This window comes from Mustela lutreola, chromosome 16 (assembly GCF_030435805.1).
Source record: "Mustela lutreola isolate mMusLut2 chromosome 16, mMusLut2.pri, whole genome shotgun sequence".
NCBI lineage: Eukaryota > Metazoa > Chordata > Mammalia > Carnivora > Mustelidae > Mustela > Mustela lutreola.
In genome coordinates, this window is record NC_081305.1 from 24226391 (window position 1) to 24241144 (window position 14754).

Here is a 14754-nt window from a genome sequence, read left to right on the forward strand (position 1 = left end):
TCATCCCTAAGGGAGTGTGGTGTCCAACATATACCCTGAAATGACTACTTTGGGTGCCAGTAAAAGAAGCAGGTGATTTTATGAGATATTTATTTGGAGGGAAAAAAATCATCCCACCTGGATGACAGTTTGATTATGAGATTAGGGTAAAGAGGATGAGGCATTCACTGCAGGTACAGATTTTAAGGGGATGCCAAAAAACAAAACAAAAGAAAACAAAAACCAAAAATCGTTCATCAAGATAAATAATAGGTAATGTAATATTTTATCAATTCAGAAGTAATGCAAAGCTTCAGGATGAACCAAATAAAAATTTTAAATGAAGACAGGATGAGCATGCAAGGCTATTCTTCCTTTCCCACTAAGATGGTTCCTCTAGATATGGCACATTTTGGAGCAGAATTCACTTGATCTTAGCCAAAAGGCCGAGAAGCGATGGAGCAGAATTCAGATGCCCCATTTGGGGAAGTGGATTTGGGGGACCATGACATTATTTCATTGGGAATATGCAGTGTATCTAGTTGAGGGCATGCAACGGAACAGAGTCAGAAAGAGAGCACGTGAAGAATGAAAAACTGAGTCTGATGTAAAGCCAAGAAAAATACTTAGGGATTGAGCTGCTCTCCCAGACAGACTCACCCATGATACAGGAATACTGCCAGTTATCTATCAAGACTGACTTTAAAGAACAGGGACCAACTGGAAAAGCAGTAAAAAGCATATCTGCTCTTACAAAAGACATGTTTCTTTCCCATGGCTCATGTTATCAATAGTTTATAACCTACCAGACCGCAGATAACCTCAGAAACTAAAGTATTTATTTAGTGGAATAACAGAAATAATTATTTATAAAATAGTAATATATGTTATTGCATTGTGCTCAAAGAACAGAGCTGGACTGCTAATTTTAAAGTTACTTTGCAATAAAAAATATATTTAGATCTCTACGTGGGTATTGGAACCAGATATATGTGGGCTAGAATCAAGAGATCTGCCACAGAGTAGCTATGTTACTTTCAGGGAGTAATGTAGCCACTCTCAAACACTCCTCCATCTATATACTGAGAAATCTAATGTGCTAATGACAGAATAATATACCAGAAGTGTCCATCTCAGGGTTCGACACCCTGAGTAGTATATTTCTTTCTAATTTCCCATCAAAGAGAAAGGGAACAAAAGCCAGAAAAATGTCTGCAATTCTTTACTTTCTTCCAGGAAGAAATGCACTTGATTTACCAATCTTCATTTCAGTGCTATAGTCAAAACTTGAGCCATTTTATTACTAGTATTATTTTAAAGCCTTGTCCCCTTGGTCTAAAAAAGCGCTGTTGTGGGGCACCTGGGGGGCTTAGTGGGTTAAAACCTCTGCCTTCGGCTCAGGTCATGATCCCAGGGTCCTGGGATGGAGCCCTCATTGGGCTCTCTGCTCTGTAGGGAGCCTGCTTCCTCCTCTCTCTCCCTGTCTGCCCCTCTACCTTCTTGTGATCTCTGTCTGTGAAATAAATAAATAAAATCTTAAAAAAAAAAAAAAAAGTGCTGTTGCTCTGTGACCTACACCAGCACACAGATACCCTCAAGAGACTTTCCCTCAAAGGCCATTACATTTAAATGTGAGTCTCCACAGAATCTTTTCCAAAAATTAGGAAATCATGGACGTTGCACTTGTGTGTAAATATAATCAAATTCATTACTGATCAATATTGGTGACTACTAATTCACTTGTGAGAAATATAAAATATTAAAAAGTCAGGAAATAAGAGCCCCTTCATACCTAGATGAAGAGCAAACAGCACTGAAAATATACCTGATAGTTTTTATACCAGAATCTTATGAAACTCCTAAAAGAATGACATAAAAGAGATTCTTGGACTGTGCAAGGAAGATGGAGTAAACAGAATTACCAGACTTTAGTTCCTAGTGTTTTCATCAACCTTTTTCCCTTCGGGTAATTGTGATTTAATTTTTTATACAATCGAATCTATGAGCAATGGTGGTTGTAAACGCAGGTTTGAGCCCTTGTCACAGCAAATCACATTTCAAAAACCAGAAACATGGGCCTCCAGTAATATAAACACAAATAGGAGAATTTAAGCAACAAGAACTAAGGAGTGGATTTGGTAATGTGATTAATCATTATTGTTATAAGGAAACTTTTTTTGGTACCTAGAATATAAATTCTCTTCCGTGTCTGTATGTCTGTGTGTACACACACACACACACACAAGCACACACATATACATCTCACTATAGAGCATCATATATATATATATATATATATATATATATCACTCTATAAAGTATATATATACACACATATAGTATATGTATATACATATGTATGTGTATATTGTATATATATAGTATAGATATCTATATACACATATAGCTATCTATAGTATACACACATACACACACATACACACACACATAAAATTACTCTATACTGCAGTTTACCTTTTGGAAAGATAAATAACAATGAAAACAACAGAAAAACAATTTTGGCAAAACAAGAATTTGACCCAAAGAGTTTTTAGTTTAGTTAGAAAAAAGAAAAGGAAGGAAAAACTTAACAATCCAGAATAAGAATATAAGAAGTGTTAGCTCTATTTATTATTTCTCCCCTTGAATAGAGGTTGGTAAATTATAGCCTGTGGGTCAAATCTACCCCACTATTTATTTTTGTATGGCCCATGAGCTAAAAATGATTTAAATTTCTAAATGTTATATAAATGTCTATATAATATCCTCCATTTTGCTTCCCAGCCCCCAAAACCTAATATATTTACTATGTGGATCTTTACAGAAAAAGTGTGCCAGTCTTTACCCTAGAGGGGTATCTTTTTTTATTTATTCAAAAGATTGTATGCATTCATACCAAAATTAAGTGCTTACTATATGCCAGGCCATATAAGCATTTTCCATGGATTCTCCCATTAAGTGCCCATAATTGCATTTTATAGTAGGTAGTTACTGTTAGGATCTCTGTTTCCTGGTAGAAGAAACTGAGGCTCAAAGCTGACAAGTTCCTTACTCAGGACTACCCAGTCACAGAGGGCCATGAATAAGGCAGACCTATGAATGACCTTATGACGGCTGAGCACACACTTCCAACCTTTCCAGCACATTTCCCTCTGCCAACTGTAAAATCAGTTCTAAACATAAAGAAGGTTGAGAAACAAAAACAAGGCAACCTAGACAGAGAAAATCAAATGAGCCACAATATCAGTATTTAGAAAACTGAAATCCAGGAAGTATACTGAGCACTGATATGAACAAGGCATAGATCAGAAGAAATAAAGGATAACGTTAGAGTTGCAGATAAGATTCAGTTGGCAAGATGTGTTAAAGATCAGGCACATTTCCTTTTTAGAATGAGACAGGAAGTCACAACCAGCCCTATGCCTAGAGTCCCCAGTGTAGGAAAGAGGCCCTCTGAACGACTTGGGCTACTAGAGGCTCTATGAAGCCTGCCATCAGACACTCCTACTGCCCTCATGGACCACAAATGGATGAAGGCCCTAAGACTGGAAATCATGCCTTGGAAGATGGGCAGATGGGCTGGGGACATTCCTAGGGCCTAAATCAAAAACAGCCATTCTCAGACCGGGCGATCAATCTAAGAGTCTGTGTAAAGAGATGACATGCTTAAAAGCAGACAAAGGACATGAGGATGATTGTTGAGAAAGATAAAGATTTTAATGTTAGCTCAAATGCTTATTCTTGTTTGTTTGTTTGTTTTTTAAGATTTTATTTATTTGAGAGAAAGAATAAGCGAGGTAAGGAACAGAGGGAGAAGCAGACTCTGAGCAGGGTGAGGGGCAGACAGAGAAGGAGCAGCAGACTCTCCACTGAGTAGGGAGCCCGATGTGTGGCTCAACCCTGGGACTCAAGGACCGTGACCTGAGCTGAAGGCAGACACCTAACAAACTGAGCCATCCAGGCACCCTCAAACGCTGATTATGGTGCAAGTTATTTAGCCTCTCTTTGCCTCAGTTTCCTCAGGCTCATTATGATAATAAAAACTCACGGAGCTCTAGTGAATATCAAATATGTTTAAAGATTTTATTTGTTTATTTGACAGAGATCACAGGTAGGCAGAGAGGCAGGCAGAGAGAGAGAAGGGATGCAGGCTCCCTGCTGAACAGAGACTCTGACGCAGGACTCCATCCCAGGCCCCTGAGATCATGACCTGAGCTGAAGGTAGAGGCTTAACCCACTGAGCCAACCAGGCACCCCATCAAATATGTTTATATATATAAACAGTGGCTGGGAGACTGTTAAGTGTCGTGTTAGTATTTTTGTTGTTCTTGCTATTATTACTATTACTATTATTATTGCTGTTATTTTCATGAAAGATGGAACAGAGAAATTAAAAACTGCCTATTTTGAGGAACAGAAGAAAGAAGTGACTAGGAAGAGACTACCATAATATTCAAGGTATAAAGTTATAAAAGGATGAAAATGTGAAAAGAGAGATGCTGAATTTTCAGAGGCAGAATTTACAAGACTTTGTAATAGATTAGATGTGTTGTATAAATGAGGCACTATTTGAAGACAATTTGTGATAAGACAAAGATATGCACACAGTGCTAGTAACAGATTTGGTTTTAACTTGAGAAATACATTGCAAAATGGGAAACACACTAAGAAAATATAATTGTCACTTTGTGTTTTAAAAGTAAAGCTGAAAAACAGCAGCTCAGGGATCATGGAAGATTTCACCTAATAAAAAGAAAAGTAATGTTCTTTTGGGGTCCCTGTGACTCAATGATAATGAAATGTATATGCATTGCTTTGCTAGAACTAGAACAGTAATGTTCTAGTCCAGTGGTTAGCAAACTATCTATAAAGCAACAGAGAGTAAATGTTTTAGGCTTATGGTCCTTAAGCCTATAAGAAAGGTTAAATTCTAATTGATATATTCCGTCACAACTACTCAACTCTTGTCATTGTGAGAGCAAACACAGCCAATATGCAAACAACTGGGTGTGAACATGTTCTGATGAAATTTTGTCTACAAAAACAAGGAGCTCACTGAACATGAAGGCCCGTGGCCCATGGTTTTCCCACTCCTAGTGTAGTCAATAACCAAATGTGATTATCTTCAGTTTGTTTCATAACAGTGTCCTGATAGACCCACATGAATGTACCTAAGGGAAATGCCCATCATATTATCAGCAAACCAGCTCCAGAAATATATAAACTAATACAGAGCAATCAATATAGGCAGTATTTTAAAGTTTATCAGAATAGGTCAGAATTTTGACTACTGTGAATATATGAATCTTTCAAACTACCAATGTGTAAAAATGAGGCTAGGAATCATGACAAAATTTTCATAAGGATTAGAGTTAATATAGGTAAAATACTTAATGCACTTTCATACTAGGTTAAGATTTTTTTAATTGATATAGCTAATAGTTTTAATCTTGCAATGGTAACTCAGGAAATTCAATTGCCTATAACAGTAAGATCACGAATCTGTGCGTGTGTTTGCGTGTGTGTATATATTTTTCCCTATATAGGTAGCACCACATCAAGAAAATGGTGCTACCATAGATAACACCATATCCAAAAAAAAAATTCCATGCCTTTTAATAAATCTACAGATTGCAAAACATGAACACGATAGTTCTTTTTCCTTATAATTTCTCATTGAGGACTCTCTTCAGTTCATACACACCTCTTCTGAGTAGAAAGTAGCAAATTACAAGGGATAAATACTATGCCTGCTGAGTAGTTTAAGAAGTAGAAAAACATATGAGGCAACTTCAAAAAGAAAAGGACTGAATTCTAACATTCAAATAGTTTCAGCCTCTTGCATCAAGAAATATGAGTGTCTTTAAAAAAAAAAAAAAACAAAAAGAAGAAAAAGAAGCTGTTCCTTGACAACATGATCAAAATGGTAAGGTCTTCAGGCCCGATTCTCTTTGCTGATCCAGACAAGAAAAGGTGCTTCACACTAGGCTGTAGCTAGAACTGCTGGGGAGCTTTAGGACTCCTTTAAACATGCAAAAGTTTTTATTCTGCAATTGTATTTCTAGGATGATGGGTACTTAAAATGAGGTGACTCACCTTCAGAATATACCAGATAATTACCTGGGTCCCCCTACTGTAGTAAGCTGTTAATTATAGAAGCTAATTAGTGACCTGTTTGAAGATCTGATCATATGGGTTTCCATTTATGGGTGCCTATTCTCTATATACACTGTGGAGAGAACCTTCCAGCAACTGTGATTATTACCAGTATTTCATTTTTATTGCTTTTTCCATTCAAAGGGAGACCTCAGAAAGTCAACAATGTGGTTCATTTGCTTTAGCAAACTGGAAAATGCAAGGTAATATTATTTCCTTATGAGTTAGAAACTACTGAAGAACGGAACTACAGGTTCGAAAAGTTTAGTGCAGCACCTGAACAGCAATCCCCAGTATCCGTACCTCAACTTTCCAACGTGTTGTGAAAACACGTAACGTGTTAAACTGATAACACAATCAAAAGTTAAGGCAGACTGTGTAAAATTCTTTCTAACCACGTCCTTGCAAGCGCTGTGTAACATCTCTATAGCTCACTTTGGAATGTGACTTGATGGCCAATAATTTCTCCCAGTTTGTCATTATATGCAAACCCTCTCCTCTGAAAAGAAAGCAGATACATTAGCTGCCTTTCCCTTTCCCTCTCCCCCTACCCACTTTCTCTCTCTCTCTCTCCCTCTTCCCATGAGTCAGGTTTGTACTCAGGTTTGTACCAATCAGAATTTTTTCTAATTGAATCTCTCTAGTTTTGATATGACTATAGTATACTATATATACTATATACTATATAGTATACTATTTCTCCTGGATTGACTTTATCACTCACTACCTCTTTTTCTGTATCAAAATACAAACTACTAATTACCAAAAATAATAGGGCATGGTACAGAGGGAGACAGATGATAGTTCATCACACTGGGAAATAGAAAATCATCAAATAGATTGCAGACGTAGATAGTTCTGGCAAAAATTACAACTAGGGATTTTACCTTTGATATATTTTTAGCTGAACATTTTAGAGAACCAGCAAATAAATTCAGGATAATATTATACTTCAATGTGCAAAATTACTCTAATTGGTTAATTGATAAGCAGGAAAAAAAAAAGCAAAAGGCATGGTTCGTAATCCAGCAACCCTTACTATAGATCTGAAAAGGGAGGGAAGGGTCTAGAAATAATCAAGTGACAATAACCAGTGTCTTAACGTGGTTCAGCAGAGGTAGAAAAGGAGGAATTTTGTAAAAGGACTTTATTTAAGAGAAAATACCAGGGAACAGGAACAAAAGGCTATACAAAGGGAAATGGGAAAGAAAAAAAGGCAATTCAAGTGTGTGTGTGTGTGTGTGTGTGTGTGTAAGATTTATTTATTTATTTGAGAGATGGGAGAGAGAGAGAGGGCAGGAGAGAGAGAAGCAAGAGAGAGGGGGAGAGAGAGAATCCCAAGCAGGCTCCCTGCCCAGTGTGGAGCCTGACTTGAGGCTCGATCTCACAACCCAGAGATCATGACTTGAGCTGAAATCAAGAGTGAGACGTTTAACCAACTGAGCCACCCAGGTGCCCCACAGATGTGTTTTATTAAGTCAAGTAGTACATGGAACCAGATCTCATTCTCTAAAATCTATTAACCTTTCAAAGAAAACAAAAAACACTCTCACAATTGGCAATTGAAGAATGAAGCATTAGCCTTCTGACTCTTATTTCCCATCTCCTTAAAAGTTATGTTAAAAAGTATTCACACCTCAGGAATCTGAGTTGTGACATGGCATTGGCTTCTAAGAAGCCCAAAGAAAGACAGCAGGACTCATGAGTGGGGTGAGAAGCCATCAGAACAAAGTGAGGTGGGGCCACAGAGAACTTCATCTTCAACCAGAGTCAGAGGTGAGAGAAGGAAGCAGGGCAAAAGAGGCATCTGATGAAATCAGAATCAAGATTGATTCACACACCTGTACACACCATTGAGTCAGTTCAGATCACTCCTCAATTTCCGCAGAATCAGTAGATATGGAAAAAAATAAGCTCTCTGAGCTTGAGAAAAAGAATGGCACATCATCATGAAGACTCAGATGATCTGATCATTCAACTAAAAAACTACAATTAAAACTAGAAGAAAATTTAAGGAAATGTCTGACATTTTCCAAAGAATCTAAAATGCCTCAGTCTCTATAAAACGGTTTTTCTCTCTTCAGCAGTTCGTCTATGGGATAACAATGTGCCATTAGGAGGAAAAAAGACAGCTGTATGATGGCAGAGGAAAAAAATAAAAAAGTGTAAGGGAACTGAAAATGCAACAGAAGAATTTATGTATGCAAACAGACCAAAAAAAAAGAACCGACATGCCATCAAATTGGATTAATAGCATAGCAGACAGACAAAGCAGCTCTCCCGCAAAATAAGCAAACATGTAAGGAGGGCATCAAGGAAGAAAGGTGGGTGGAATTACTGTATATTCTAGAGTCCTCACTGCTCTCCAGCAACTTGGGAGCCACACAGCCCAGGAGGCAGCACAGTCAGGGGAGAAAGAAGACGAGCCTGCATCTCCCAGTCACCATCCGGAAGAAGCGTCTGGATCCACACTGTGCTGTAACAACAACGGCAGTCCTTTACTGTGTGAGGCCACTGAGGTTCTTCCATCTTTCCTTCTTCTTTCCTTCCTTCCTTGCTTCCTTCCTTCCTTTCTTGCCATTACTACAGAATAGTCTACCCTCCTCTGAGTAACATAGAAGCAGCAATAGCTGTTCCATACAAATTCACCAGTACCTCTGTTAGCTCAATCTTCACTAAAATTATATGTTGCAGAAGAGTACTTACTAGAGATGAAGGAAAATGTGATATTTTATATATATATATATATATATATATATACACACATATATATAATTATATATGTGATTTATACATGTATATATCTCAGAATTTTTCACCTAATTTCTGGAAATCTCTATTAATCATGAACAAAAGATGGAAATGGCTTCTGCACATGTCAACTGCATTAAGCATTCTCAGATTATATACTTGCCTAATCCAAATATATGCTGGTTACAAGAATGTTAAAAATGACTGCCAAATAATTCTGAGATATCATTTATTTCAGAATAAATGAAAATCAAAGCTGAACAGCATTAGATAGGAGGGAAAAACATCATTTCATATTGATAAAAGCTACAATTCATAATGAACTTAAGAGCCATAAATCATTATGTAACAAAATACCGAATCAAAATAAATTAAGTAAAAGCTCTTTGAAAATGGAATGTGACTTCAATACAACTTTCTCAGCTTTGGACAGATCATGTAACTCAAAACGAAACTAACAGAGATTTTGAGTAATTTAACTGAAAGGGCTGAAATACATAAATAAAATGTATAAAGAAATAACCAAACATTAATGGGCATTAAAGTGCATAACTAATACCAAGAACTGTTCCTTTAAAAACATAAAATTGCTATCAGCTATACTCTTAGATGCTTCATTATATGTAATTCAATGCTCCTTAAACACGGGAGTGAACAGGGAGAGAGTTAGAAGAACACTTTTTGAGGGACCTAACTTCATTTTTATTTTAGTCTTTTAAAGGTTTCCTATTATCAACGGATAAATTCTAAATCCTTAGTATGATTTTAAAGTCCCTGCAGGTGGTTTGGTATGATGACTATTTCTTCAACTCTAGACCAAGGCATAAGACATTCCATCAGTAAGAGCTAGACTTTACACCATTTAGAGAAAGCAGAAGAATGCTCCATCTTAAAACACTAGATATAAATGTGAACATCGGGGTCCTCTAAATTCAGTTTTGTGTCTGTTGTTATAATTATACCTTAGTGAAAGCTCTATATTATATATCATCTTTTCACTGAATAGCCTCTCCCTTAGAAAGGTCAGTCCACTACCATCTTTATCTGAACAGGAAACTAACTCCAGGAAGTGTTCTTAGACATACTGATGGAGCAAAGTGAAGCAGGGTCTGGCCAACTCTTTTCAGGAGGCTTAGTCCCAAAAGTGACATCCAGAAGAAAGACAAACAGAAGCAATGGGGTTTGTGAGGCAAGAATGTTGACCCATGTTCATGTGAAGGGGTGAGTGCTGAGATCTGACCTGCCTCAGCTTCTGTAGTATTGGAGGGACTCTGGGCTACAAAGGACAAACAGGAAATGAACTGGAGTCAGAATCCTTAAGGGATTGGGGGATTAGCATGAAGTGTAGGCAGGGTCTCTGTAAGCTGGGACAGAACTCTCCAAAGCAGCAGTTACTAATTGCCAGCAATGACATTAGGAGTCACTGGACCCTGGATAATCCTAGATCAAAGACAAAAGGGAAGAAGACATCCAAATGGCCAACAGACACATGAAAAAGTGCTCCACATCCCTCGACATCATGGAAATACAAATCAAAACCACAGTGAGATACCACTTCACACCAGTCAGAATGGCTAAAATTAATAAGCGAGGAAATGACAGATGTTGGCGAGGATGCAGAGGAAGGGGAACCCTCCTACACTGTTGATGGGAATGCAAGCTGGTGCAGCCACTCTGGAAAACAGTATGCAGGTTCCTTAAAAAGTTGAAAACAGAGCTACCCTATGATCCACCAATAGCACTACTGGGTATTTACCGAAAGATACAAATGTAGTGATCCAAAGGGGCACTTAGACCTGAATATTTACAGCAGCAATGTCCACAATAGCCAGACTATGGGAAGAGCCTACATGTCCATCAACAGAGGAATGGATAAAGAAGATGTGATATACACACACACACATATATATACATACAAATGGAATACTATGCAGACATCAAAAAAACTTGCCATTTGCCACGACGCAGATGGAACTAGAGGCTATTATGCTAACTGAAATAAGTCATTCAGAGAAAGACAATTATCATATGACCTCACTGATATGAGGAACCTGAGAAACAACACAGAGCATCATAGGGGAAGGGAGGGGAAAATGAAACAAGACAAAACCAGAGAGGGAGACAAACCATGAAAGACTCTTAATCTCAGGAAACAAACTGAGGGTTGCTGGAGGGAAAGGGGGTGGAAGGGGTGGGGTGGTTAAGTGATGGGCACTGGGGAGGGTATTTGCTATGGTGAATGCTGTGAATTTGGTAAGACTGATAAATCACAGACCTGTACCCCTGAAACAAATAATACATGATACTTTAATTTAGGAAAAAAAGACTGAAAGGTTGGAATTTGAGGGTGGGGGGTTGGTGTAGAGGATATCATATGGAAAGCATCTTGTTGAAGCAGGACCTACTCTTAGGACTGAACTCTGTCAGAGGCAAACCTCTACTACCTTGAAAAACAGAAAATTATAAGGCAATTCTTACTTTTCTCAAAAAGTTATCAGATATCATCAATATTAATGGAAGAGCAATTATGTAGGTAATTATGTTAGAACAATAGCTAATATCTATGTAAGACATTACCTAAGTAGGAATACATGTTATTAGTTGTACAGTTGTATCATTATTCTTGTATATTTACCTTTCAACATACAGAAACTTTCTAAGGCTTAAACAGTTTGGAAAGGGAGCAGATAGATTACCAAACTCAAGCCATAATGTATCTACCTTGAAAACATGTATTAACTACTATTCATTTTCACCTTTGTCCAAGACACTCAAATCTCCCCTCTTCCACTTCTCCTATCATGAGCCATCCTCCACAGAATTACCACAGCAGTATTTTGAAAATGCTGTTTATGCCACTCTTTTAAAATGTTTAATGTTTCAATTACCATTTCATTGAAATCAAACTCTGCTTATAGCTTTCAAAGCCATGCAAGATCTTGCCTCTCATGGAGAGGTCCCCAAGCTCACCAATGCCAAGCCTGCTTGCTAAGTACAGTGCAGGCACACTGGCTTCTTTTTGGATTCTTGAGCTTCAAGCCCCTCTGCAATGGTGATGCATGTGTACTTGCATCTTAGATCTTTTAGATCTAAGATCTAGATCTTTTAGATCTTTTAGGTCTCTTAGATCACTTTTATTCTGGCTGCTGAAATTACTGACTCCTCTTCACCCTTTGTACATCAGCTTAAATATCCTATCCCGAGAAGCCCACTCCCATTTTCTATATAGTCTTCACCACATTCTGCTTACAGAATGCAACACATATTTATACATGCAAAAGAAAGACTACTGTCCTTATTTATGTGTTTATTTATTTACAGATCCTCTTCCTGATTAGAATTTAAGCCCTGTGACATAAGCAACCATGTTTAACTTGTTAACGAATCTATCTCAATGTTTACAGCAGTACCTCGTATGACGTTAGAACTCAGTATGTACTGAACGAGTGAAGAGATGCATAAATTAACCCAGAATGCATGATTATCATCAGGCAAATGGCATCCCTTGGTAATACAGAACCTAAAACTTTCAAGGGTTATTAGCCAAGGGGCAATATCTGTGGGAAGGAGCAGCTTGAGCAGGTGTTCCAAATTCTATTGTTCTTACTCTCCCCTACTCTTCAAGTAGGATCTCATTCTATATTCTACTCTTTGTGCCACGGATGTCTCCTTTTGTATTCTGTGTACTTTTTAAAAAGGTTTTATTTATTTATTTATTTATTCGTTTATTTATTTATTTACTTGAGGGAATGAGCATGAGCAGGGGGGAGATGGGGCAGAGGGAGAGGAGAAACAGATTATGCACTGAGCAGGGAGCCCAGTGTGGGGCCTGATCCCCGGACTCTGAGACCAGGACCTGAGCCAAAGGCAGAGGCTTACCCGACTAAGCCACCCAGGTGCTCCTATTCTATGTAATTTTTAAAGATATGCATCAAAAGTAGGCAAAATCCTTCTGGATTATTTACTATTAAATGCCTTTGATAGCTCTGCTAAGATACATTGAACCTTTCAAAACCCTACAAATAAGGTTAATGAAGGAGTTACGTATATAGGAAACATGAAATAAAATCATGTCTAGCCTAGATGTGACTTGTCATGACCACTAACTTTTGTAGTTCATTGGTCATATTCTCCATGAGGTCTCCATGGAGAGAGAGAAAGAAATATCACAAGAGGAATAGTTAGGTTTATCCTCTTTAGTTAAGGTCTAAGAGATACATCTCTTAGATGAATACCCAACAAAAAGACAAATATATACTGGCTTATTCACTACATGTGAAAACAATTATAACCTATTAAAAATTTTAAATCAGTAACTGTGCATAGTAACTGGTGTAAGCACAGAATAGTCCCAAGTAAAATATGTGTCCCAAATAAAAAACAAGAGGAGACTCAATGCAAATCAGGAAACTGCACACAGAGTATCAACTACCCGAGGGTAGGCACCTATGAGCATCAAAATCATGTAAACAGCTAAATGGTTCAAAAGATCAAAAATTCACTCAGTGAAGGTTTCAGAGAAGAGAGCACATGTAAGAGCAGTTTTTAATACAACAGGAGTTCCCAAGAGGAGGAAGGTGCGGCAGACTGAGGGGTGTGGGTATCAAGAAGTCTGTGGATAGCCAGAAAATGTAAAATATCATTTCCATCATAATTATCATGGTGCCTGCCACTAATCCAAGTCATTATAACTGATATTTCAGCTACGTCTTATCCCCTTGAAGAGTTCCTCAAACTAATTTATGAAGCTTTTTGAATCTGTTTGTAAAGCAACACTGTCATAGTTTTATTTCTTAGCTTCCACTTGCTAAACTCAGTTTTCTCAGATCTTAGTACATATTTCCTTTTCCTTTATTTAATCATTATTTTTACCCTCCAGTACACCAGGGGTCTATTTGTGTAATATGCCCTATATTTGCAATAAGAGGAACAGGTCATTGAAGTCAAGGTGTGTGTCAGATATCTTTGTACCCCAATGCCTGTTATAGGTCTATCATATTTAGGCATTTGAAAAAGAAGAGCTTAGCTTGGAATTGAGAGCTCTTAATAGGGCGTCTATATTAGTCAGAAGTCTTTGGTAGCAAGGGTCAGAAACCCAGCTGAGAGAGCTCAAATAAAAATGAATTTATTGACTCATGAAACTTTCAAGTCAAGAGACAAAGCTGGCTTAGGTAAGGCTGGAGCCCAAAGGCTCTGACCACTTTATTAGGGGCTCTGTATTTCTCTCTCCAAGTGTCCTGTTTCCCGCTCCCTACTGGCTTTTCTTTGGGAAGAAACATTCACCAGGAAGAGGGAAAGGTAACTGTTGACACCAGTAAGCCAAGTATCTTAACAACTTTCAATTCAGAATAGAACATCATTTTATCAAATATCAAGTCGTTTCTCATTTGTGTTTCTTTGGTCAGATGTCCTACTGGTACCAATCACTGAGCTGGAAAGATGAATTAGTCTGTTGAACTTCACCAGGACCCCACAGTTGGGAGAGGCCAATTCCCCAAAGTCCCACTGGGAGGGAGGTTACATATTTCCGTCTGGGCTCACCCAACTTGTTTTCTGAGAAGTGAATGCCTCGCAATTAATGCGCAGGTATCTCCTTAAAAAACTGAAGGTCCGGTGCGCCTGGGTGGCTCAGTGGGTTAAGCCTCTGCCTTCCGCTTGGGTCATGATCCCAGGGTCCTGGGATCGAGCCCCGCATCGGGCTTTCTGCTCAGCAGGGAGCCTGCTTCCTCCTCTCTCTCTGCCTACTTGTGATCTCTGTCTGTCAAATAAATAAGTAAAATCTTAAAAAAAAAAAAAAAACTGAAGGTCCAAGAGGGTACTACATATAGAAGTTGCCTATTTCGTTTCTATTTTGTTATTGGTGTTGTT

At 38.0% G+C, this 14754-nt stretch overlaps 1 pseudogene; it reads right to left on the reverse strand.

Moving 5' to 3' along the window:
- Positions 1–227: 227 nt before the first annotated feature.
- LOC131819041 (U2 spliceosomal RNA) lies at positions 228–437 on the reverse strand (annotated as a pseudogene).
- Positions 438–14754: the final 14317 nt, after the last annotated feature.